The 23,692-nt window shown below is 39.3% G+C and overlaps 1 long non-coding RNA gene across 1 annotated transcript in view; it reads right to left on the reverse strand.

Annotated features, from left to right (window-relative positions):
• The window catches only part of LOC140199521 (uncharacterized), a 173,208-nt gene extending 150,590 nt beyond the window's left edge, over window positions 1-22,618 (reverse strand). The window contains exon 1 of the long non-coding RNA XR_011886440.1: window positions 22,448-22,618. This is a non-coding gene — a long non-coding RNA (uncharacterized lncRNA). The remainder of the gene's footprint in view (window positions 1-22,447) is intronic.
• Between the last annotated feature and the right edge of the window lie 1,074 nt (window positions 22,619-23,692).

The raw sequence follows: 23,692 nt of genomic DNA on the forward strand, positions 1-23,692 counted from the left end.
GCTACGTCACGCAAACTGACCTCAAAACAATCAATGCTGCCATTGGCAGCATTCTGTTATTGGGTTCACTTGCAGAATGATATTTAATTTTTGGAATTTATTGTTTTTAGAATCTGCATTTTTGTCTTTAAACTCTTAGGAGCTGCTTATTAAGTATTCAATTAAATAAAATAATTAAGCATGTACGACTTCATTGTTTTAATATTAATATTGGTTGTAATGCTGGACAACAAGCTGTCTTAAATCGGTGATTTGATGAGGGGAAAGAATGGCTTTGCCAAGAAGATGAGATTAAATCAAAACATTGCAATTGCTAGACTGAAAACTAAGGAAATAATATGCAATGAGAAATAATATGCACATGCCTACAAGGCTGGGCAATGGTAACAAACGGATGCTCATTTAAATATCTATATCTGAGAATATCTCTTGTTGCAAACCCTGGCAGACTCATAGAGTCACAGAGTTATAGAAGACTACAGCACAGAAACAAACCCTTTGGCCCAGGTAGTCCATGTCGAACCATTAAGCTGCCTAGTCCCATCAAGCTGCCTGGACCATACACTTCCATACCACTCCTATCCAAATTTCTCTTAAACGTTGAAATTGAAACTGCGTGCACCACTTTCACTGGCAGCTCGTTCCACACCCTCACCACCCTCTGAGTGAAGATGATCCCCCTCATGCTTCCCTTAAACATTTCACCTTTCACTATTAACCCATGACCTCTATTTGTAGTCTTACCCAACCTCAGTGGAAAAACCTTGCCCTCTCATGAGTATACCTTCGTAATTTTGTATACCTCTATCAAATCTCCCCTCATCTTTGACGTTCTAAGGAATAATGTCCTAACCCATTCAACCTTTCCTTTTAACTCAGGTCCTCAAGACCTGGTAACATCCTAGTAAGTTTTCTCTGCACTCTTTCAATCTTATTTACATCCTTTCTGTAGGTAGGTGACCAAAAATGCACACAATACTCCTAATTGACACTCTGCAATGTCTTGTATTATTACAACATAACATCCCAACTCTTGTACTCACTATATTGATTTATGAGATCTAATATGCTTTCTTTACGACCTTATCTACCTGTGATGCCACTTTCAAGGAATAATGGATCAGTATTCAAAAGTTCATACAGTTTCAGCTCCAATTCCTTAACATAGTCTGTTAGAAGCTTCAGCTGGATGCATTTCTTACAAGTGTAGTTATCAGGGACACTGGAAGTCTTCCTGCCTTCCTATATCCCACAAGAGGAGCATTTCATTAACATTTCTGGCATCCCCACTTCTCTAAGTGTGAAGAAAGGAAGGAAGGAAGGAAGGAAGGAAGGAAGGAAGGAAGAAAGGAAGAAAGAAAGGAAGAAAGGAAGGAAGAAAGGAAGAAAGGAAGGAAGAAAGGAAGAAAGGAAGAAAGGAAGAAAGGAAGAAAGGAAGAAAGGAAGAAAGGAAGAAAGGAAGAAAGGAAGAAAGGAAGAAAGGAAGAAAGGAAGAAAGGAAGAAAGAAAGAAAGAAAGAAAGAAAAAATCTACCTATGATCTATGCCTCTCCTCACTGAATCCTCAATGAGCCAAGTCCTCAGATCCTCACTGTAACACTTGCCCACTCACGCAATGGCTGCTCTGCCCAAACCACTTTTTAAATTGACAGTGCCAAGTATCTAATCATGCACATTCCAATGTCTCCTTGAGAACTGTAGTGAGAGATTAAGATCAAAAGTAGTCACTTCTGTCAGCTCTTTACAGGTCAGGATATTATGGGAGGGATTCAAGGAGGAGAGGTGGCATTACCAGTGAGGGAAAGTATCACAGGAGTGCTCAGTCAGGACAGACTGGAGAACTTGTTGAGTGAGGCGTTATGGGTGGAACTGAGAAATAAGAGAGGTATGACCACATTAATGCAGCTATTTTACAGACCACCCAACAAAGAACAAATTTATAGGGAGATTGCAGACTGTTGCAAGAAACGTAAGGTTGTTACAGTAGGTAATTTAACTCACCACTTATTTACTGGAACTCCCATACTGTAAAAGGGCTGGATGGGAAAGAGTTTGTCAAGTGTGTTTGAGGAAGTTTCCTTAATCAGTATATAGAAGTCCTAACAAGTGAGTGTGTGATACTTGATCTCCTATTAGGGAAAGAGACAGGGCAGGTGACAGAAGTTTGTGTCGGGAAACATTCTGCATCTAGTGATCACAATGCCATTAGTTTCAAAACAATTCTGCAAAAACATAATATGGTTCCTGGGTTGAGATGCTAAATTGGAGATTTTAATGGTTTCAGAAAGGATATGGAAAGTGTAGATTGGGACGGTGTTTTCTGGCAAAGGTGTTCTTGGAAAGTGGGAGGCCTTCAAAAGTGAGATTTTGAGAGAACAACACTTGTCTCTGCCTGTTAACATCAAATGTAATGATAACAGGTGTTGGAAACCTTGCTTGTTAGAGATATTGAGGTCCTTGTTAAGAAAAAAAAAGAGGTGCATAGCAAGTTGGGCAAATGAAAGGCTTATGGAGTATAAGAAATACAAGAGAATACTTAAGGAACTCAGAAGGGATAAAAGAAGGCAATTGAGGTAAAGGAGAATCCGAAAGGATTCTACGGATATGTTAAGAGCAAAATAATTGTAAGTGACAAAATTGGTCCACTGGAAGATCAGGATGGTAATCCACGTGTGCAGTCAAAAGAGATGGGGGAGATCTTAAGTATTTTTTCTACTCCCTGTTTACTTAGGAGACAGACAGAGTCTATAGAAGTGAGGCAAGAAGGCATTCCTGATGTAGCCTCACAAGTGCATTTTACTTATTTATTATTAGTATTATTATTTTATTTTTTTCTTCTATATTATATATTGCATTGAACTGCACTGCTCAGTTAACAATTTTCACGACACATGCTGGTGATAACAAACCTGATTCTGATTCTACTTTATGGACTCTATACAGATTATAGTGGAGGAGGTATTTGCTGTCCTGAGGCAAGTTAGTATGGATAAATCCCCAGGGCCTGACAATGTGTTCTCTTGGACCCTGTGGGAGGCATGCAGAAATTGCCAGGCCCCCAGCAGAGATATTTAAATCATCTTTAGTGACTGGAAAGGTACTAGAGTATTGGAGGATAGCCAATGTTGTTCTGCTGTTTAAGAAAGGCTCTAAAAATAAACCATGAAATTATAGGCCTGTGAGCCTGACATCAGTAGTGGGAAAGGTATTGGAAGGTATTCTAAGGGACCGGATATATGAGTATTTGGATAGATAGGGACTGATTAGGGATGGTCAACATGATACGTGCATGACAGGTCATGTCTAATCAAAGTTATACAGTTTTTAGAACATTAGAAGGTTTTTGACAAGAACAGGCTATTCAGCCCATCAAAGCTTGCCAAATTCCTATTCACATAGTGTGTTGAAATAACGATTGAGTTTAGATTTGAAAGTCTCTAAGGTACTATCCTCAACTACACAACTAGGTAGTTTGTTCCATGTGTCCACAACTCGCTGAGTAAAGAAATGCTTCCTGATGTGGCCTCACAAGTGCATTATACAGCTTAAGGAGAACATCTCTAGACTTGAACTCCACTGAATGCATTAATTTGTCCTACATTCTCTAAGCCTTCCTAATCACTTCTAGATGTTGATAGTGTTGAGTAAACCAGGATACCCATACACTTCTCACACAGCGCACTTTCTAACTCAAGATTCACCCCACCCCACCTCATTGTATATTTATATCTAATACTTCTACTTTCTATGTCATATTTTGCATTTACTCACATTAAGTTTCACCTGCCATTTATTTGCCCACATCTAGATTTTGTTTAGATCTAACTGTACTGACTCTGCTGCCTGAATGTTATCAGCCCACCCCCTAATGTTGTGTCATCTGCAAACTTTACTAGTTTATTAGCTATGTGCTTATTCAAATCATTAATGTAAATTAAAAACAGCAGTGGCCCCAAAAACTGTTCACTGGGGAACTCCACTTTTAACATCTTCTAGGTGTGAAAATGATTCTCTCACCAAAATTCATTGTTTTCTGTTTCAGAGCTATTTCTGCACCCATTCACACACGTTACCCTGGATCTCTACCTCCTGTAATTTGATTGTTATCTTCTCATGGGGTTCCTTGACAAAAGCCTTCTGAAAGTCCAAGTAAATGATACTAACTGCTCTATTGCTATCATAAATTTAGATGCCTTTTCATAGAACTCCAGCATATTCGTAAAACATGATTTTGTCTTTCTGCACCCATGCGGCTTTCTGCTAACTTGCCTGTTCTTACCAGCTGCTTTTCCATCTCATTGTTTATTAATGTTTCCATTATCTTGCCTGTGATACACATTAAGCTCTACGTGTCTATAGTTACCAGGGTCAGTGCGGTCACCCTCTTATGTACCGGGACAATGTTAGCCCATTTCTCATCTTTAGGGATTTCACCAGTCTTCACTGACTTTTGAAAAATACATGTTGGGGATTTTTATATATAATCACAGACCTGTTTAAGTACCCTTGGATATATGTTGTCTGTCCCTGGAGATTTATTAACTTTCAGCCTTTTCAGCTGAAGCAGGACCTCACATTCTAATATCTCTGTCACTTAAAACAACCTTTCTCCACACTTACTGGCATATTGCTAACATCTTTGCAGGTGAATATTTTAGCAAAGTAAGAATTAAGAGTGTCCTTCTCTGCATAATTTATCACCCCACTATTATTCTTAATATACTTAACTTTCTCCTTGACTGTTCTTTTACTACTGAAGTATTGAAAAAATCACTTGGGGTCAATCTTAGCATTATACAACATAGAACATAGAACATAGAATAGTACAGCACAGTACAGGCCCTTCAGCCCACAATGTTGTGCTGACCCTTAAACCCTGCCTCCCAAATAACCCCCCACCTTAAATTCCTCCCTATACCTGTCTAGTAGTCTTTTAAACTTCACGAGTGTATCTGCCTCCACCACTGACTCAGGCAGTGCATTCCCCGCACCAACCACTCCCTGAGTAAAAAACCTTCCTCTAATAGTCCCCTTGAACTTCCCACCCCTTACCTTAAAGCCATGTCCTCTTGTATTGAACAGTGGTGACCTGGGGGAGAGGCGCTGGCTGTCCACTCTATCTATTCCTAATATCTTGTATACTTCTATCATGTCTTCTCTCATCCTCCTTCTCTCAAAAGAGTAAAGCCCTAGCTCCCTTAATCTCTGATCATAATGCATACTCTCTAAACCAGGCAGCATCCTGGTAAATCTCCTCTGTACACTTTCCAATGTTTCCATATTCTTCCTATAGTGAGGTGACCAGAACTGGACACAGTACTCCAAGTGTGGCCTAACCAGTGTTTTATAGAGCTGCATCATTACCTTGCGACTCTTAAACTCTTTCCCTCAACTTATGAAAGCTAACACCCCATAAACTTTCTTAACTACCCTATCCACCTGTGAGGCAACTTTCAGGGATCTGTGGGCATGTACCCCCAGATCCCTCTGCTCCTCCACACTACCAAATATACTACCATTTACTTTGTACTCTGCCTTGGATTTTGTCCTTCCAAAGTGTACCACCTCACACTTCTCTGGGTTGAACTCCATCTGCCACTTCTCAGCCCACTTCTGCATCCTATCAATGTCTCTCTGCAATCTTCGACAATCCTTTACACTATCCACAACACCACCAACCTTTGTATTGTCTGCAAACTTGCCAACCCACCCTCCTACCCTCACATCCAGATTGTTAATAAAAATCATGATCCTTGTGGGATACCACTAGTCACAACCCTCGAATCTGAATGTACTCCCTCCACTACGACCCTCTGCCTTCTGCAGGCAAGCCAATTCTGAATCCACCTGGCCAAATTTCCCTGGATCCCATGCCTTCTGACTTTCTGAATAAGCCTACCGTGTGGAACCTTGTCAAATGCCTTACTAAAATCCATGTAAATCACATCCACAGCACTACCCTCGTCTATATGTCTGGTCACCTCCTCAAAGAACTCTATCAGGCTTGTTAGACACGATCTAACCTTCACAAAGCCATGCTGACTATCCCTGATCAGACAATGATTCTTTAAATGCCCATAGATCCTATCTCTAAGAATCTTTTCCAACAGCTTTCCCACCACAGACATAAGGCTCACTGGTTTGTAATTACCCGGACTATCCCTACTACCTTTTTTGAACAAGTGGTCAACATTCGCCTCCCTCCAATCCTCCGGTACCATTCCCATGGACAACTAGGACATAAAGATCCTAACCAGAGGCTCAGCAATCTCTTCCCTCACGTCATGGAGCAGCCTGTGGAATATTCTGTCAGGCCCCGGGATCTTATCCGTCCTAATGTATTTTAACAACTCCAACACCTCCTCTCCCTTAATATCAACATGCTCCAGAACATCAACCTCACTCATATTGTCCTCACCATCATCAAGTTCCCTCTCATTGGTGAATACCGAAGGGAAGTATTCATTGAGGATCTCGCTCACTTCCACAGCCTCCAGGCACATCTTCCCACCTTTATCTCTAATCGGTCCTACCTTCACTCCTGTCATCCTTTTGTTCTTCACATAATTGAAGAATGACTTAGGGTTTTCGTTTATCCTACTCACCAAGGCCTTCTCATGCCCCCTTCTTGCTCTCCTTAGTCCCTTCTTAAGCTCCTTTCTTGCTTCCCTATTTTCCTTAATATACCCATCTGATCCTTGCTTCCTAAACCTCATGTATGCTGCCTTCTTCCACCTGACTAGATTTTTCACCTCACTTGTCACCCATGGTTCCTTTACCCTACCATGCTTTAACTTCCTCACTGGGACAAATTTATCCCTAACATCCCGCAAGAAATCTCTAAACATCAACCACATGTCCATAGTACATTTCCCTGCAAAAACATCATCCCACTTCACACCCACAAGTTCCAGCCTTATAGCCTCATAATTTAACCCTTCCCCAATTAAAAATTCTCCTGTCCTCTCTGACTCTATCCTCTTCCATGATAATGCTAAAGGCCAGGGAGCGTTGGTCACTGTCCCCCAGATGCTCACCCACTGAGAGATCTGTGACCTGCCCTGGTTCATTACCTAATACTGGATCTAATATGGCATTCCCCCTGGTTGGCTTGTCCACATACTGTGACAGGAATCTGTCCTGGACACACTTAACAAACTTTGCCCCGTCTGAACCATTGGAACTAATCAGATGCCAATCAATATTAGGGAAGTTAAAGTCACCCATGTTATTTTTGCACCTTTCCAAAATCTGCCTCCCAATCTGCTCCTCGGTATCTCTGCTGCTACCAGAGGGCCTATAGAATACTCCCAATAGAGTAACTGCTCCCTTCCTGTTCCTGACTTCTACCCATACTGACTCAAGAGAGGATTCAGCTACGTCACCCACCCTTTCTGTAGCTGTAACAGTATCCCTGACCAGTAATGCCACCTCTCCTCCCCTTTTCCCCCGTCTCTATCCCTTTTAAAGCACTGAAATCCAGGAATATTGAAAATCTATTCCTGCCATTGAGCAATATCCTTCTCAATCTGCCTTTTGCTATTCCAAATTTCCCTCTTAACTATAGCGCTCATATTTTCATATGCTTTACTGTTAACATCATTGCTATTTTTTCTGTATTCCCTCTGTACCTGTCATTCTTCAATATTTTTATGTCTATCTGTATTCATCCATGCAGTTGATCTATTGTTTTTATTCCTTCTCCTGACCTTGGGTATGAACATTTTCTGCACTGCATGTATTACTTCTTTAAGTTTATCCCATCATTTCTCAACTGATTCAACATCAAGCAGTTCCTTCTAATTTGCCTTCTAAAGTCTTTGTTGCATCTGCTCAAACTTTGCCTTTCTGAAATTCAATTCAATTACTTTTTTTTTACTAATATGCTCTCCCAAGAAAACTTAAGGACTAACAATGTTATAATTCCTTTTTCCTAAAGGCTCAACAACTTCCATACTCAAAATTCTATCCTGATTATTACAGAATATCAAATTTGACAGGCCTCCCCTCTTGTTGGTACATTTACATACTGCATCAAAAAACAATCATTCAGTAACTCAATGAATTCACTTTCCTGTAATTCATTAGTCACTGGGTTCTCCCACTCAGTATTTGGGAAATTAAAGTCTCCCATAGCTACAACATCACCCTCAGAACTTGCTTTTCTAATATTCTGATAGAGTTGTTTATTAAAATCACTATCAGCATTAGAAGGTCCATAACATATACCCAATGTAATTCCTTTATCCTTATAGCTTTCAATTTTCACCCAGATATCAGTGAAGTCTCGATTCAACTCCTCTCATAGGCAGCCTCATGTTTAAATTCTCTCTTATGTATATGGAAACTCCTCCACCTTTACAGTCTTGCCTACCTTTCCTAAATAAAGTATTTCCTTTAATATTATATTCATCACCATCCTTTGAGGTCAGCCAGGTTTCAGTTATTGTTTTTATCTCATACTTATATGCACTTGCATATAATTCCAGTTCATTTATTTTATTTGTAATACTTCTTGCATTTACACAGGCCATCCTTAGTCTATTTCTGATGTTTTTCATCCTATTCCAACCAATTTTTATACTTTTGAAGCCTATAATCGGTTTATGTCCAAATATGTTATTCTCCACTATGGTGTTTGAACACTAGAGCCTGGCCTGTTCTAAGTTACCTGCCCCACCACACCACCCCCAACTCCATTCCCTACCTTAAGCAATCCTCAACTAACTGAAGAATATGTCTGCCCCTCCAGTTCAAATCTAACCCGTACTAGCAGCACAGGTCCCACAAGCCCCAAAAAGCACCCCAACGTCCCGTAAACCTACGCCCCTCTAACACACACCATGATTTGAGCCACACATTAAATTTTCTAATTTCCTCCATTTTACCTGGACTGGTGTGTGGCAAAGGCAGAACTTCTGAGAAGACCAACATGCCAGTTCTGTTTCTAAGCTTCCCACATAACTCTTTAAATTTGTCTTGCGGAACTGATAGCCTGCTCTTACCTATGTCATTTGTTCTGATGAGGACAGTGACTTCTGGATCCACCCCAGCCTACCTACTCATCCAGGAAGATTTCCTAACTGCGCTCCTGGTAGGTAACGCACCATACAAGACTCCTTGTCAATACACACCTGAGTCTCAACCGCCCTGTTAATTGAGTTCTTTACTATCACTCCTTCATTTTTACAGGGTTTAAGTTCAGAGTTGGGAAGGGTCCTGTGGGGCTCCTCTGTCCTGCCAACCACCTCAGAGGTTTCATGGTCATCGTTGAGCATTGCTAGGTATGCAAAATGGTTGGACACTTCTAACTCTGGAGTTGATGCCCCCAGACAGTGTGCACCCCTTATCCTGCACTTCCTTCCCCCAGCCACCCACCTGTCTCTTTCTTTCTACTCTTTCAAGGAAGTTACCAGGAAAGTTGATGAAGGCAAGGCAGTGGATGTTCCCCACATGGACTTTAGCAAGGCTTTTGACGAGGTACTATATGGGAGGTTGGTCAAGAAGGTTCAGATGCTCAGCACTCAAGATGAGATTGTCAATTGGATTCAACATTGGCTTAGTGAGAGAAGCCAGAGAGTGGTAGTAGTTGGTTGCCTCTTTGACTGGAGGCCTATGACCAGTGGAGTGCCGCAGGGATCAGTGCTAGGTCCATTATTGCTTGTCATCTATGTCAATGATCTGGAGATAAATACAGTATGGTTAACTGGATTAGCAAATTTGTGAATTACACAAAAATTAGGGGTGTATGGATAGTGAGGAAGGCTACCATGGCTTGCAGAAGGACCTGGACCAACTAGAAAAATGGCAGATAGAATTTGATGCAGGCAACTGTGAGGTGTTGCACTTGGTCAGACCAACCAGGGTAGGTCTTTCACAGTGAATGGTAGTTCACTGAGGAGTGTGGTAGAACAAAGTAATCTGAGAATACAGGTCCAGAATTCATTGGAAGTGGTGTCACAGATAGATAAGATTGTAAAGAAAGCTTTTGGTATGTTGGCCTTCATAAATTGATGTACTGAGTACATAAGATGGGATGTTATGTTGAAGGTGTATAAGATATTGGTGAGGCCTAATTTGGAGTATTGTGTGCAGTTTTGGTCACCTACCTACAGGAAAGATGTAAACAAGGTTGAAAGAGGACAGAGAAAATTTACAAGGATGTTGCTGCGTCTGGAAGACCTGAATCATAAGGAAAGACTTTTTAGGTTAGGACTTTATTCCTTGGAATGTAGAAGATTGGGAGGTGATTTGAAAGAGGTACACAAAATTATGAGGGCATAGATATGGTACAGACAAGCAAGCTTTTTCCACTGATGTTGGTGGATGACAACTAGAGGTAATGAGTTAAGGTCAAAAGATGAAATGTTTAAGGGGAACATGAGGGAAAATTTCTCACAAAGGGTCGTGAGAGTGTGGAACAAGCTGCCGGTACAGGTGGTGCATGTGAGATCGATTATATCTTTTAAGAGAAGTTTGGATAGGTATATGGATCATAGGGATATGGAGGACCATGGTCCCAGTGCAGGTCGATGGGAGAAGGCAGTTTAAATGGTTTGGCACAGACTAGATGGGTCAAATGGCCTGTTTCTATGCTGTACTTTTCTATGACTCTGTGACTCTATGATTGGCTAAGGACGAATGAGTACTGCCAACAACATGGAATTCTCCATTAATAAGTCTCCTGATGTTCTACCAGGAGATAACATATTTGGATATTAAGTATTTGTGGGTTGTGAATGCAGTTGCAATGACTATTCAGTGCCTGGAGTTTTGGGGAAGCCTGCAATGCAGCAAGTGCCCATGTTTAGTTTGTCTTCTTCTTTTGATTGAAAGAAAGGTCAATGAAGTTTCACACTCTGCATCATTATGTCAATGGCTTTCCTAATGTGCAGCTGTGATCAGCAAACTGACACATGGCATAAATCAGCAGCTGCAGGCTGGAATGATGCTGAAATTAGGAAGTTGAAAATAAGGATGAGATTGACTTGCATTGTGAGAGAAGTACAGGCACATGGCTCAGTTCCAGGAATCAAAAGACAGATTTAGATGTAGAGATATTGCAAATAAGTGCAGTTCAAAAGTTCAAAAAGTTCAAAGTAAAATTATTACCAAAGTACATATATTTCACCATATACTACCCTAAGGTTCATTTAATACAAACAAAACACAACAGAATCAGTGAAAAACCACACACACCAAGACAAACAACCAATATGCAAAAGACAACAAACTGTAAAAACGCAAAAAGAAAAAATAATGATAATAATAAATAAATAAGCAATTAATATTGAGAACATGAGATGAAGAGTCCTTGAAAGTGAGTCCGTAGGTTGTGGGAACAGTTCAGAATTAGGGTGCATGAAGTTCAGTGTAGTTATCCCATCTGGTCCAAGAACCTGATAGTTGAGAGGTTCCTGAAGCTGGCAGTGTGGGGCCTGTGGCTCCTGTACTACCTTCTTGATGGCAGCAGTGAGAAGAAGGCATGGCCTGGATTTTGGGGGTCCTTGATAAAGGATGCTGCTTTCCTGCAACAATGTTGTGTGTAGATGTGCTCAGAGGTGGGGAGGGCTTTACTTGTGATGGACTGGACTGTATCTGTTACCTTCTGTAGGCATTTATATTCAGGGGCACTGGTATTGCCACACCAGGCCATGATGCAACCAGCTTTTTAGGTGACATACTGAATACTGCTATGCTTGCTTTTTAATGGCACCTATGTGCTGAACCCAGGAGAGATCCACTCTCCTCCCTTGATCCTCTGATGAAGGCTGGTGCAGGGGCCTCCAGTCAATAATCAGCTCTTTGGTTTTGCTGACAAGGAGTGAAAGGTTGTTGTTGTGGCACCATTCAGGCAGGTTTTCAATCTCCCTTCTATGTGCTGATTCATCACCACCTTTGATTCAACCAATGAGTTATACTTAACCTCACATTCATAAGTTCAGAGGGATCTGAGGTGTTCCAGCATGCACAGAGTAGTCTTGGATGTGACACGTAACCAAAACATAGGGGTTGGCATTAAAAACTGCGGTGCTTGGAAATTTCTCAGACTGGAAGTTGTAAATCTCTTGACCTCTCTATCCTAGAGGGTGGTGGAGGCTAGATCAGAGAAAAAAAAAGTTAGGGGACCTAACACAGAAGAAGAATCACAATCATAGCGACTGGTGGGGCAGACCTGAGGGGACTGATGGCTTACTCTTGCTCTTATTTTCTTGTGTTCTTGTTTGCTAGTACTTGAGCTTTTCTGACAACATCAATGTGAATGAGGATTATCTTGAAATGCAGCCTAAGTAGGCATTGCTTTTCCAAAAAGTCAATCTCACAGCATGGTTCACCACAGTCTGGATTGATTGCCAGCTTTGATGTGATCCTTCTAGTGAATAAAAACATTGAGATGTGACTAAACACATTGATGAAGGAAGAGCAGTAGATGTAGTGTACATGGATTTCAGCAAGGCATTTGATAAGGTACCCAATCCAAGGCTTAGTGAGAAAGTAAAGAGGCATAGGATCCAAGGGGACATTGCTTTGTGGATCCAGAACTGGCTTGCCCAAAGAAAGTAAAGTGTGGTTGTAGATGGGTCATATTCTGTATGGAGGTTAGTCTCCAGTGGTGTGCCTTAGGGATCTGTTCTGGGACCCCTGCTCTTCGTGATTTTTATAAATGACCTGGATGAGGAAGTGGAGGGATGGGTTAGTAAGTTTGCTGATGACACAAAGGTTGGAGGTGTTGTGGATAGTGTGAGGGCTGTCAGAGGTTACAGTAGGACATTGATAGGATACAAAACTGGGCTGAGAAGTGGCAGATGGAGTTCAACCCAGATAAGGGTGAAGTGGTTCATTTTTGTAGGTCAAATATGATGGCAGAATATTATACTAATGGTAAGACACTTGGCGGTGTGGAGGATCAGAGGGATCTTGGGGTTGGAGTCCATAGGACGCTCAAAGTTGCTGCGCAGGTTGACTCTGTGGTTAAGAAAGCGTACGGTGTATTGGCCTTCATCAATCATGGAATTGAAGTTAGGAGCCGAGAGGTAATAGGTAATATTGCAGCTATATAGGACCCTGGTCAGACCCCACTTGGAGTAGTGTGTTTAGTTCTGGTCGCCTCACTACAGGAAGGATGTGGAAGCCATAGAAAGGGTGCAGAGGAGATTTACAAGGATGTTGCCTGGATTGGGGAGCATGCCTTATGAGAATAGGTTGAGTGAACTCGGCCTTTTCTTCTTGGAGCAATGGAGGATGAGAGGTGACCTGATAGAGGTGTATAAAATGATGAGAGGCATTGATTGTGTCAGAGGCTTTTTCCCAGGGCTAAAATGGTTGCCACAAGAGGACACAGGTTTAAGGTGCTGGGGAGTAGATACAGAGGAGATATCAGGGGTAAATTTTCCACTCAGAGAGTGGTGAATGCGTTGAATGGGCTGCCGGCAACGGTGGTGGAGGCGGGTACGATAGGGTCTTTTAAGAGACATTTAGATAGGTACATGGAGCTTAGTAAAATTGAGGGCTATAGGTAAACTTAATTTCTAAGGTAGGGACATGTTCAGCACAACTTTGTGGGCTGAAGGGCCTGTATTGTACTGTAGGTTTTGTATGTTCCTATGGTTTGTCTATATTTCTTAGGAAGTATCAGTTTTATACTCATATGTTCCAGGAAGAGTGTTAGTGGAAGACGTACTCCATTGCGGCTAAGTGCTTGAAGATGCAAGGATGCATTTTTGCTTGATGTAATTGGAGTGCATTCCAAGCTGTGAACATATAGCAATAACACTTTAAGACACCTTTCTGTGATAGAGACGTGACAGTCATTTTCCGTAGAGATACTCATTTGCGTCTGGTCCTAGGACAGGTAAAGATGGAGTTTGGAGCAACACAGATTCCCACAGAATCTCCACTCCCAGAAATGGTCCCATAAATATTCTTCCTGCCTCCTTGTTTTAACCTGCTCATTTATATAAAAAAATTCAGACAGTCAGTAAACATCATTTAATGCTTCCTCCTTTCCCACCAGCACTCCACAAATTTGTAAGAATACTTGCAATAAAGCAGCCTACTTTCTTTTTGACAGCTGCATTCAAGAGAACTAGCCTTATCAAGTGCTGTCAATATTTAATAGGTGAATGCAGAGGGGGTCAGCAATCACTCCCAACAGAGGCCAGATGGTCAGCAAACACTCCTAATGGAGGCCACTAGAGCTCTCAGACCAGATGTGAGCTCTAAGTCACATAAGGATTGTTTAATGTTCTGATATTTATGTGATTGGCCTGTACTTTATACTGATCTCCTTCAGTTTTTCTGTGTTTTTGTTCTTGTGGCTGATTGGTGGGTGGGTGATCTGTTAGTTCTTTGTGGTGGGGGAGTTTTGATGCTGCTGTCACTGTTCCTTTCTGCGAGTGAGGGGGTTGGGGATTGTCATTTTTTTTTCTGTGGAGAGAGGTTGAGGATTGAATTGTCACTGTGTTTTTCTACAGGTGAGGGGTTTGGGGATTGTTATTGTTTTTTCTTTGCAGTGGAGGGAGTGGAGGATGTTGGGTCTGCGAGTTTTGTTTATTTTTCTTTTTTGTTCAGGGGGAATTGACGTATGATCTTTTTGTATTTCATGGCTACCTGGAGAAAACAAATATCAGAGTTGTACTGTACATGCATACTTTGACAATAAATCAACCTTTGAACTAGTTTCCAAAGCACTAAGTCTTTTCCAAAATTTTTCTCTTTTATAATGCTTGATTCTCCCTTGTGTTTTTAACAATATCATTGTACCCTGTACACTTAGTGGAGTATGCATATACACCTGCTCATTATTGCAAATATCTAATCAGCCAAACATGTGGCAACAACCAATACATAAAAGCATGCAGAAATGGCCAAGAGTTCAGTTGTCGCTCAGGCCAAACATCAGAACGAGGAAGAAATGTGATTTAAGTGACTTTGACCGTGTTGGTGCCAGATGGAGTGGTTTGAGGATCTCAGAAACCACTGATCTCCTGGAATTTTCACACATAATAGGCTCTAGATTTTACAGAGGATGGTGCAAAAAAACAAGGCACATCCAGTGAGTGCATTTCTGTAGGTAAAAATGCTTAGATAATGAGAGAGGTCAGAGGAGAATGGCCAGATTCGTTCAAGCTGGCAGAAAGGCAACAGTAGCTCAAATCCTACATGTCACAATAGTGGTGTGCAGAAGAACATCTCTGAACACACCACACATCAAATCTTGAATAAGATGGGACACAAAAACAGAAGACCACAAACATACACTCAGTGGCCACTTTATTAGATGCAGGAGGTACTTAATGGAACAAAATGGGAAAGATTTATGACAGGGGTTCCCAACCTGGGATCCACAGACTCCTTGCTTAATGATATTGGTCCATGGCATAAAAAATGTTAGGACCCCCTGACCTATGAGCAAGTTATTCATTTCTCCATTGAAGGCACAAGCTTCTGGCAGTACTTCAGGCCTTTATTTCACAGAACTGCTACAGGCTGGAATATGAACACAGTATTCCCATTACCTAAACGACTCCACAGCCTACAAATTATTTCAGATAATTGAAAGTTCATAGAGCCGCAAGTCAGTAATTAAACAGTTTAGTTGGTTGAAGGCACAAACAAGGTTCGGAAGATTCAGCACTCAATTACCTGGAAGTCAGAAAAACAGGTTCTTCCTACAGTGCTGAATATTATGAACTGACGCAGTCCTCTGAGATTGCATTAATTTAACAGCAGGTTTAAGAGGCTTCTCCTCTCCTAAATCTGCACCAATCAACAAGGGATAGCCCTGTATTAGTTCCATTCCACGAAAGATATATAATTCATAGATATCATGATACTGACCGACTTACCTCAAACTTTTACCTAAATCAAAAAAGTGCTTGAAGGCTAAATCAGCATTTACTAAATCAATAGGCTAACATCCCAAGCAATCTTAAAACACTTCTTTAAGTTTTGTAAACTTGGATTTGAATGATAATTACCTTTCAGGCAAGAGTTGTACCATAGATCCTATCAGTAGTAAAATTATCAATTGTATGTGTCAGACTTCTTGAAAAGACAGGTTGAACATTAAGCACTGATGTGAACTGTAATAGCTATTAGATAATTCAAAATCTGAAAATTAATAACCTACTAAAATGCAAATTGTATCTGTTTGCTTTCCCCTTGTGCTTATTCAGGTGAGAATAATGCTGCTAAAATCAGAACATTCCCTCTAGTCGAATGATTAAATTTAATAAGCTAGAAATAAGTAGCATCACTAATCAAGTTGCCAGCAGGAAAATACCAAGCAACACACTATTGCTGTGTCTATGAAGCCACAAAGTAGCTTTGCATGCAGCCTACTATCATGTATAGTCAGTCACGGGTTATTGGGGTAAATTACTAATGATTATCGATCTCAGCACCAATAGTATTTGCAGTCTGCTCAGCACCTTCTTCCACCCCATTCAATGTCCTTCTCTTTCCTGTGTCAACTAAGTATGTCTTTTGCTTTTTATCTTCAGAGCAAACCACAGCAAAGACACAAACTTTTACATGGCACCTTGTCCATTACTTCTAAACATACTGTAAGTAGTTGGACAATGCATTAAGGGGAGTTACTTTCAGAAACATAAATAGAGTTTTCATTGCCATAAAACATTCAATACAGACACATTTGCAATAAATGAAAAGCAAATACTAGTCTTTTCATCAGCTTAATGCACCTTTTCAATTTAACCAAAATTTGAAACATCAACATAGTTGGCCTACAGTATTCCTAACTTTGTGTTCTCTGCTTATATCTTTTTTTTTCCAGCCAGTATGAATTATTCTGGTCATTGACTGGATGCATGAGTTTTGCTAGCCTTCGCTCTTGTGCCAGTGCAAGTGCTGGCAGGCACTCTACTAGAATCTAACTTGGGAAATATTGAATAATGGGACAGAACAAATGACAAAATATTTCACAGATTTTGGTGCCGCATTAGATATTTGTAGATGTGTTCCAAAGTAGGAGAGGTATTCTGTATCCACAAGGCCTAAGAGAAATTGAAAAGATGTGCCTAGAAGGTAATAACCAGATAGCCCTGGAAGTCAAGGCTTGGAGCTAAGTCTGAAAGATCCAAAGGAAATGCTGATCCCCTCAGATAAGAGGCCAAGGTTAAGAAGTGTACTTAAAGTGAGCCCAATGTTCCCAACATGGAAACGGTGTTTAATCCAATTATTACTTTTGAACTCAGCCATAATAGACCATATTATTGCTGATGTTGTAGTGTGCATAGTGACCAAGTAACATTTGAATGCTGAGTGTTCTCATCTAAGTTCATACTACCATTATGACTGTGGTTTACAGTATATCACAGAGTATTATATCAGTTCAGCACTGCATCTTGCTGCAGAATACTGAATCACGTGATTTGCTGTCAACAGTCACAACCCGGGTAGATATTGAGAAAGTGGAATCTGTCCAGAGTACAGAAGGGTTGACAAGTAGCACTTACAGTCATTGTATGCAGTCAATTGCACTCTGCTCTATGGGGATGCCTACAATCCCTGCAAAGCCATTATCTCTTTCTGACTGCTTGTTTTCATTAAGGAATGATAATTTATGGATATCAAGCATTGGGAAGTTAATAATATAGTCAGCTTCAGCCTGGAAGGAGAAAGGCATTTAAAAGTTCATTCTGCCCACAGTGACCTTAATCAATGTTGATTTCCCACTTCTTGTCCTACATTGAGGTTACAGTTCTGGCTGTAATGTCCTTTATAAGCATTTTTTTGTCTCCTCCACGCTCCTCCCTTTACCAAAGTTGTTTTGCTCTGCACAATCCACTCATTCTTCCCGCTAATTAATCCAAGGCTAGCAAGCAATGGTTTGTGCAGAAGCTTTGAGATAAGCACCATTACCTGGCCACGCTTCACCCTGCAGACTGTTTCAAATTGAAATAACCATGGATAGCACCAAGTAATGGTGAAATTGTGAAAGAAAATCTGCCAGCAGCTAACCTTCAACATGTGGAAGATACCTTTATAAATCTCAGGATTGAAGGATGTGTGGTAATACACTGAGCTCTAAATAAGTAACATTGCTATCAACTTGGCATTAGACACTGACGGGTATCCTTATATACCACTCTACCAACTTCGAACAGACATTTACAGACTATGATGTCTTGATTGATGTAAAATGTGACAGTTTTCCTCACAAATGCTCTCACTGTGGACATGAATTTGAAGTTCCTAGGACATTTATTCTGCACAGGAAGAGGTGCTAATGATCTTAATTTCTCACTGATTGAGTTAAATGAGCAAAATATGACTATTAAATCATGAAAAGGATTAGATCATGTTCTCCCTGCTTATTTACTTGTTAGTGTTAAGATGTAAATTTAACTGCAAAAGGTAGAATTAATGTGGCACCGATCTACCTCCAAGATTTTAATGGTGAATAGTGGAAAGTTTGTTTGAATGTCAAATATAAGTTTCAGAGGTAACAGTGTACCAAAAGCTGTTGATATTGAATGTTTCAGATCTGTCAAGCCTTACGCATTAAGGTGTGAAGCTGATGCAATTTAAACCGTCATGCTCTCACACTTACATTTCTAAATGTCATGCCAAACCATTGGTGCTGAGATTATTACCAAAAATATTTTCTATAAAGAAAGAGTACCTTACCAATTTGTGAAGTAATTGTTCCCTGTTATAGTAAGCTGCTTCTCTCTCATGCTTTTACTATCAGAATGATGATGAAATTGTTCTATTTCCATATAGTGTGAGGATATGTTTGTGCATGCATATACATCTTCGTACATTTCTTTGCAAGTAAAAGTGTTAGTTTAAGGGTGAATTTACATATGTTAATACTAAATGTGCAGATGCAGATGGAAGTATATGGGGTCTATTAAACAATTCATGGAAGAGAATTCAATGTGATTTTAAGCACATCATTGTGAGCTCTGATTTGTCGTTTCATGTTTGTATTTTTCTGATTAACATTTTATCTAGTAGCTTTTTTAGAATTAAGGGAGATTTTCTGCTTCACTGCTCCCAATAGGAAATTAAATTTAAAAGGCAAAAAAAAACAGGCTTTGCATTGCTGATTTCATACATTGTATGCTGAACAGATTATGCAAGTGCTAAAGTAGAAAATCTCTCCTATGAAAATGTAAGCAAAGGAAAAGGCTATTTGACTATTTACATATGATGGCATGTAATATAATAGCAATTTTTTATTGCATACATTTCTCTGAAATTTCTCCAACATTTTAACAGTTCTCTTTTTACAAACAGGTAAATGATTATCTAATCGTCTTCTATAAAGTTGCAAAAGTCTCAACATTATATAAGTTAATGTATACTAACTTCTACAAGCTGTATATAGAAAAATAAACATTCCACTTATGTCATGAACTCTGATCCTAATTTTATTTCCTTTTACTGATTCTTGACCAAGGAAAATATGCTTCTACTTAATCCCTTTCAAAACATTGATTAATTTGACTATTAAATCTACATTTATCTTCTAATTTTGACTTAATAAACATAATTATTTTGCTCTACTATAGACTAAGAGAGATTACATCAACTGTTCATCCTGGCTAGAAGATCAACTAATCTCTCATGGAAACATGATTACCACAGTAAAGCTGTGAAACATTTATATCATTTGACTCTATGCTTTTTATGAACACCAAAGACTCAGAAGAATAAATATGACTTCATATAAAAAGATGGATAATTCTTTTCATTGCCAGTAAGTATCAATGGAAAGCAAATATCCAACAGTCTTTCAACAGTTTGCCAAAGAATTGGCAACTGGTAATGTTGGTATTAGTAAAATAACTAATATCCAAGAGAAGACATTTCACACTGACCACTTTCAGTACATTGAGACTCTATGTAGGGGAGAGGTGGAATCATTCTCAAGAGTAATAATATGGATCACATGAGTGACGTATATACGATGTTAATAAGGGTAACTATCTATTGTGGGTTATATCTACAATGCAAGCAAAGTTAGCCTTTGTACCTGAAAATGGTCTCATCTGCAAAATGTATTATATATTCTCTAATGTTTTAATATTTTTATGAAACAATGTGTTTATAGTACAAGCCTTGCCCATTGAAGAAAACTACTGGTCAATAAACTGTGCAGTTCGTTGTTATCACATTAACCTAAACTACTAGAAGTGGTAGCTCTGGTGTCATATGGGACAGTGGAATACTAACACTTAATATGCAATAGAACCATCAGCCCTCTCAGTTAGAGGCTTTCTCTTTCTGAAATTTACAGCTTAATCAGTATATGACTGAGCTAACTGCTAGAGGATATCACAACTGTGCAGTGGTATCCACAGCCCAGTACACCCTGTCCTTAGAGCTACAGCCATGCAGAAAGCAAGATTAGTTCTGTTTATAAGTTCTAGCTAATCCTGTCACATTGACATTCATTTCCTCAGATCAAATTACCTTAGTGTAACATCTTCAGTAAACTGTTTGCTGAGACGTTATTAATTGCTTTCCAAACATTTTTTCTGTATAGAGAAATAGACTGATCTCTAATGTCATGTAATGATGTCTTTAATCTCATGTCTCTATTAACATGTACCCATTATAATTCAACATTTCTGCCACAACATGCATGTAGTAATTATGTATTACTGACAATTGTACATATGTTCTTAATTGTAAGTTACTTGTTTCTTCATATACTTCCAATGAAGATGTCTCGGACTAATTGTAAGAAATAAGGCAAATTCCAAGCAGCCATGCTGCAATTACAGTACATGAAGAATTAAGTAGTGGAAGGGGGATTACTAAAGGAAATTTTGTTACTCTTGGAAATGAATACTGGTCTGAGGCAAGCTGATGACTATATATGACTGGCCATTTATCACTTGGTACTGTATCTGCTCTCATCAAATAATAAAATGCTGTAGTTTCACAGCCAAACGCTACACCACGAACTGGCAAAGTATGTTAACACAGCTTAAGAAAGGGATAACACTAGTCACATGTACACCTGCCCTGGGCTTTCACCTTTTTCATGGTAAAACTGTTCTGATAGCATAGTGGCCATCACCTTTTGTTAGTGTTAAAGGCTAATTCTCCTGTCTGTGTGGGCTTTCTCCAGCATGAAATGTAACCAATGCATTATGCTTTCACTCAATTCTTCAGGCAAAATAAGGAAAGAGGAAGTGGGGTGAGATTTTTTTTATATATAAGCATGCAAGTTAGAACTGTGCTTTCAGTTTACTCGGATTTGAATCAATGCATTTACTCTGATTAAGTACCTTATATTTCACATTCCTTTTTCTGAAAAAAATGTTAATATAGAGGATCTAACAAATAAATTTATACAAATTTTTGTGGAATGTTTTGCTGTACGATCCTGCTTATTATTTGTGGATCCATATTTTCTCAATCATTCACTTTGACTGTTTGCTTTATTGATCAGCCTCTGGTCTAATGATCTGGAAATATTCCAAGACCAGTCAATGTCCATCAGACTTTATTGTCTTAAGGAATGTAGATGAAAGCTTAACAACAAGCATGTATATCTATCAAAATACAAACTGAGGAATGTACTCAAGGAATCCACATTAACAAATTAAGTGTTTCTTATCAAAAGCCAAAGAGTTGGAATCAAAAGCTGACTGTTCTTCCTAATTATTGCACAATAACTCACATATTGATATATATTAGCAAACGAAACTGAAATGGATCTGCTATCATGTATTCTATAGCCTCCTACCCTGACTCATAGGATATTAAAGGAAAATACTCATATCTTTCAATAATATTGTTGCACTTCTGGATACAGCTTTAATTTGTCTTCTTTGCAGGCAGATTTAGAGATCACACACTGGATTGTTAAAACCAAAGGCAACGTCACACTCACTTTACAAATCAAGCATTTGATTCAAAGTGGAAAAGCTTTTTCTAAAACGGTGGAAACAAATGTTTACATTGTGAACAGTGAATTTCCTTGACCTGGCTCCTCTCATATCATCTCACATTAGCCTGGCTTTATTTTCAATGGACTCAATGCATCCATTGGTTTATATAAGAACAGTAACACATCAATCTGGCATTTACTTTACTTTGAAACTGTCCCTCGGACAGTTTTAAATACTAAAGGTCTGAATGGTTTTTTGCTTTACGTGAATGAAATAAATTTAAAACAACCTAAGTCAATTAGACAAAATAATGATGTTTAATGGACCAAACAAGCTCTGCTCTTTTTGTACTCCACATGTTTGTTTTAACAGGGGAAAAAATTAAGAACATATACAATCTTGCTGCAAGTTTACATTATCACACTATGAAAATATTAGATCTATAAATAATGTGTAAGTGAAATGATAACTTGAGAGTTCTACACTCAGTATTTCAATCAAATTAAGAATACCGATGGTTACAGTAAAAAGGCTGGATCTAGCAGCTCATACAAAAACAAAAGCACTTACCTCTACACAGGGTTCACAGTCTGCTCAGACCACGTGTGTAGAAAATACACCTAATCCTGAAACGATGCTTTTTCTAGTAAACAGCAGTTGTCCAGCAGGCTTGATGCATTCACTGTAGAGCATTTACTGAAACACATTCTCACAATCCCTGCTGCCTGCACTCATACACAGTGATGCTGCAGCACCGAATGTCGAGAGAGAGAAAAAATAATACATATATAGATGGAGGAACAAAGGCAGTTATAAAGACCCGGAGTGGATAATATTTCCTGCGAGATTCTGGATTAACCTATTGCTTTAAACACAGGAAAATAGCTTTCTGTGAAACTTAATTATATTAGCTCGATCAGAACAATATCACAATTCCTGCTTGATGAATTCAATGAAGTCTTATTTAGTTTTAATTTGTAAGCTAATGTAAAATAATATTCTCCTTTGAGACTCAACAGCAGTGACGTCATGTAAAGCTTGTTCCATATATGGTTAGTTTTTCCTGTGAGTTGCCAGTAGGGTTTCATTCATCTTAGTTTATACTGTGAGGTTGCTGACATCTGGTGACCTAAAGAGAACTGATGAAATAAAATGTTAGCAGGACCAGATGTACAATAGGAACTATTATCAATAGGATGATCAGTTTCTGAAACCAAAATCAATAAGGTTCTATTCTGATTCAACTCTTCTTAAAACTCTAATTCTAAGTTTTATGTTTGACATGGCATAAGGTATGGACTAAATTTCGGCAACTTATCATAATTATTGTAAGGTATACACCTGCCTTATAAAAGTCTTTCATTTTTCAGACATTATACCTAACACTGTCAAAATACTGTGTAATGGTTATATTTTCAAGTCAATAAAGGAGGCATGAAATCTTCAGTTTGATCAAGATGTGCAAAGACATAAAAATAGAAGAAATAAGGAATTTGGTCCCTCAAGCTGATCAAAGAGGGGCAAATGTGTTGGAGAAAAGTCTGAATAGAACCATACATGAGACAGAAGGAAAGGGAAGTCTTCAATTCTCTAAAAGATTGTAGAGTTAGGCAGAGCAAGGAAGGATCTGATGCCCAGTCCCTATACACTTCTATTCCCCCATCAGGCGGGCCTTAAAGTTCTCCTCTACATTCTGGACAACAGACACAACCAGTTCCCCTCCACCTTCACTCACCTCAATCTGGCAGAATTGCTCCTCACTCTCAATAATTTTTCCTTCAGCTCCTCCCTCTTCCTCCAAACCAAAGGTGTAGC

This window comes from Mobula birostris, chromosome 1, assembly GCF_030028105.1.
Source record: "Mobula birostris isolate sMobBir1 chromosome 1, sMobBir1.hap1, whole genome shotgun sequence".
NCBI lineage: Eukaryota > Metazoa > Chordata > Chondrichthyes > Myliobatiformes > Myliobatidae > Mobula > Mobula birostris.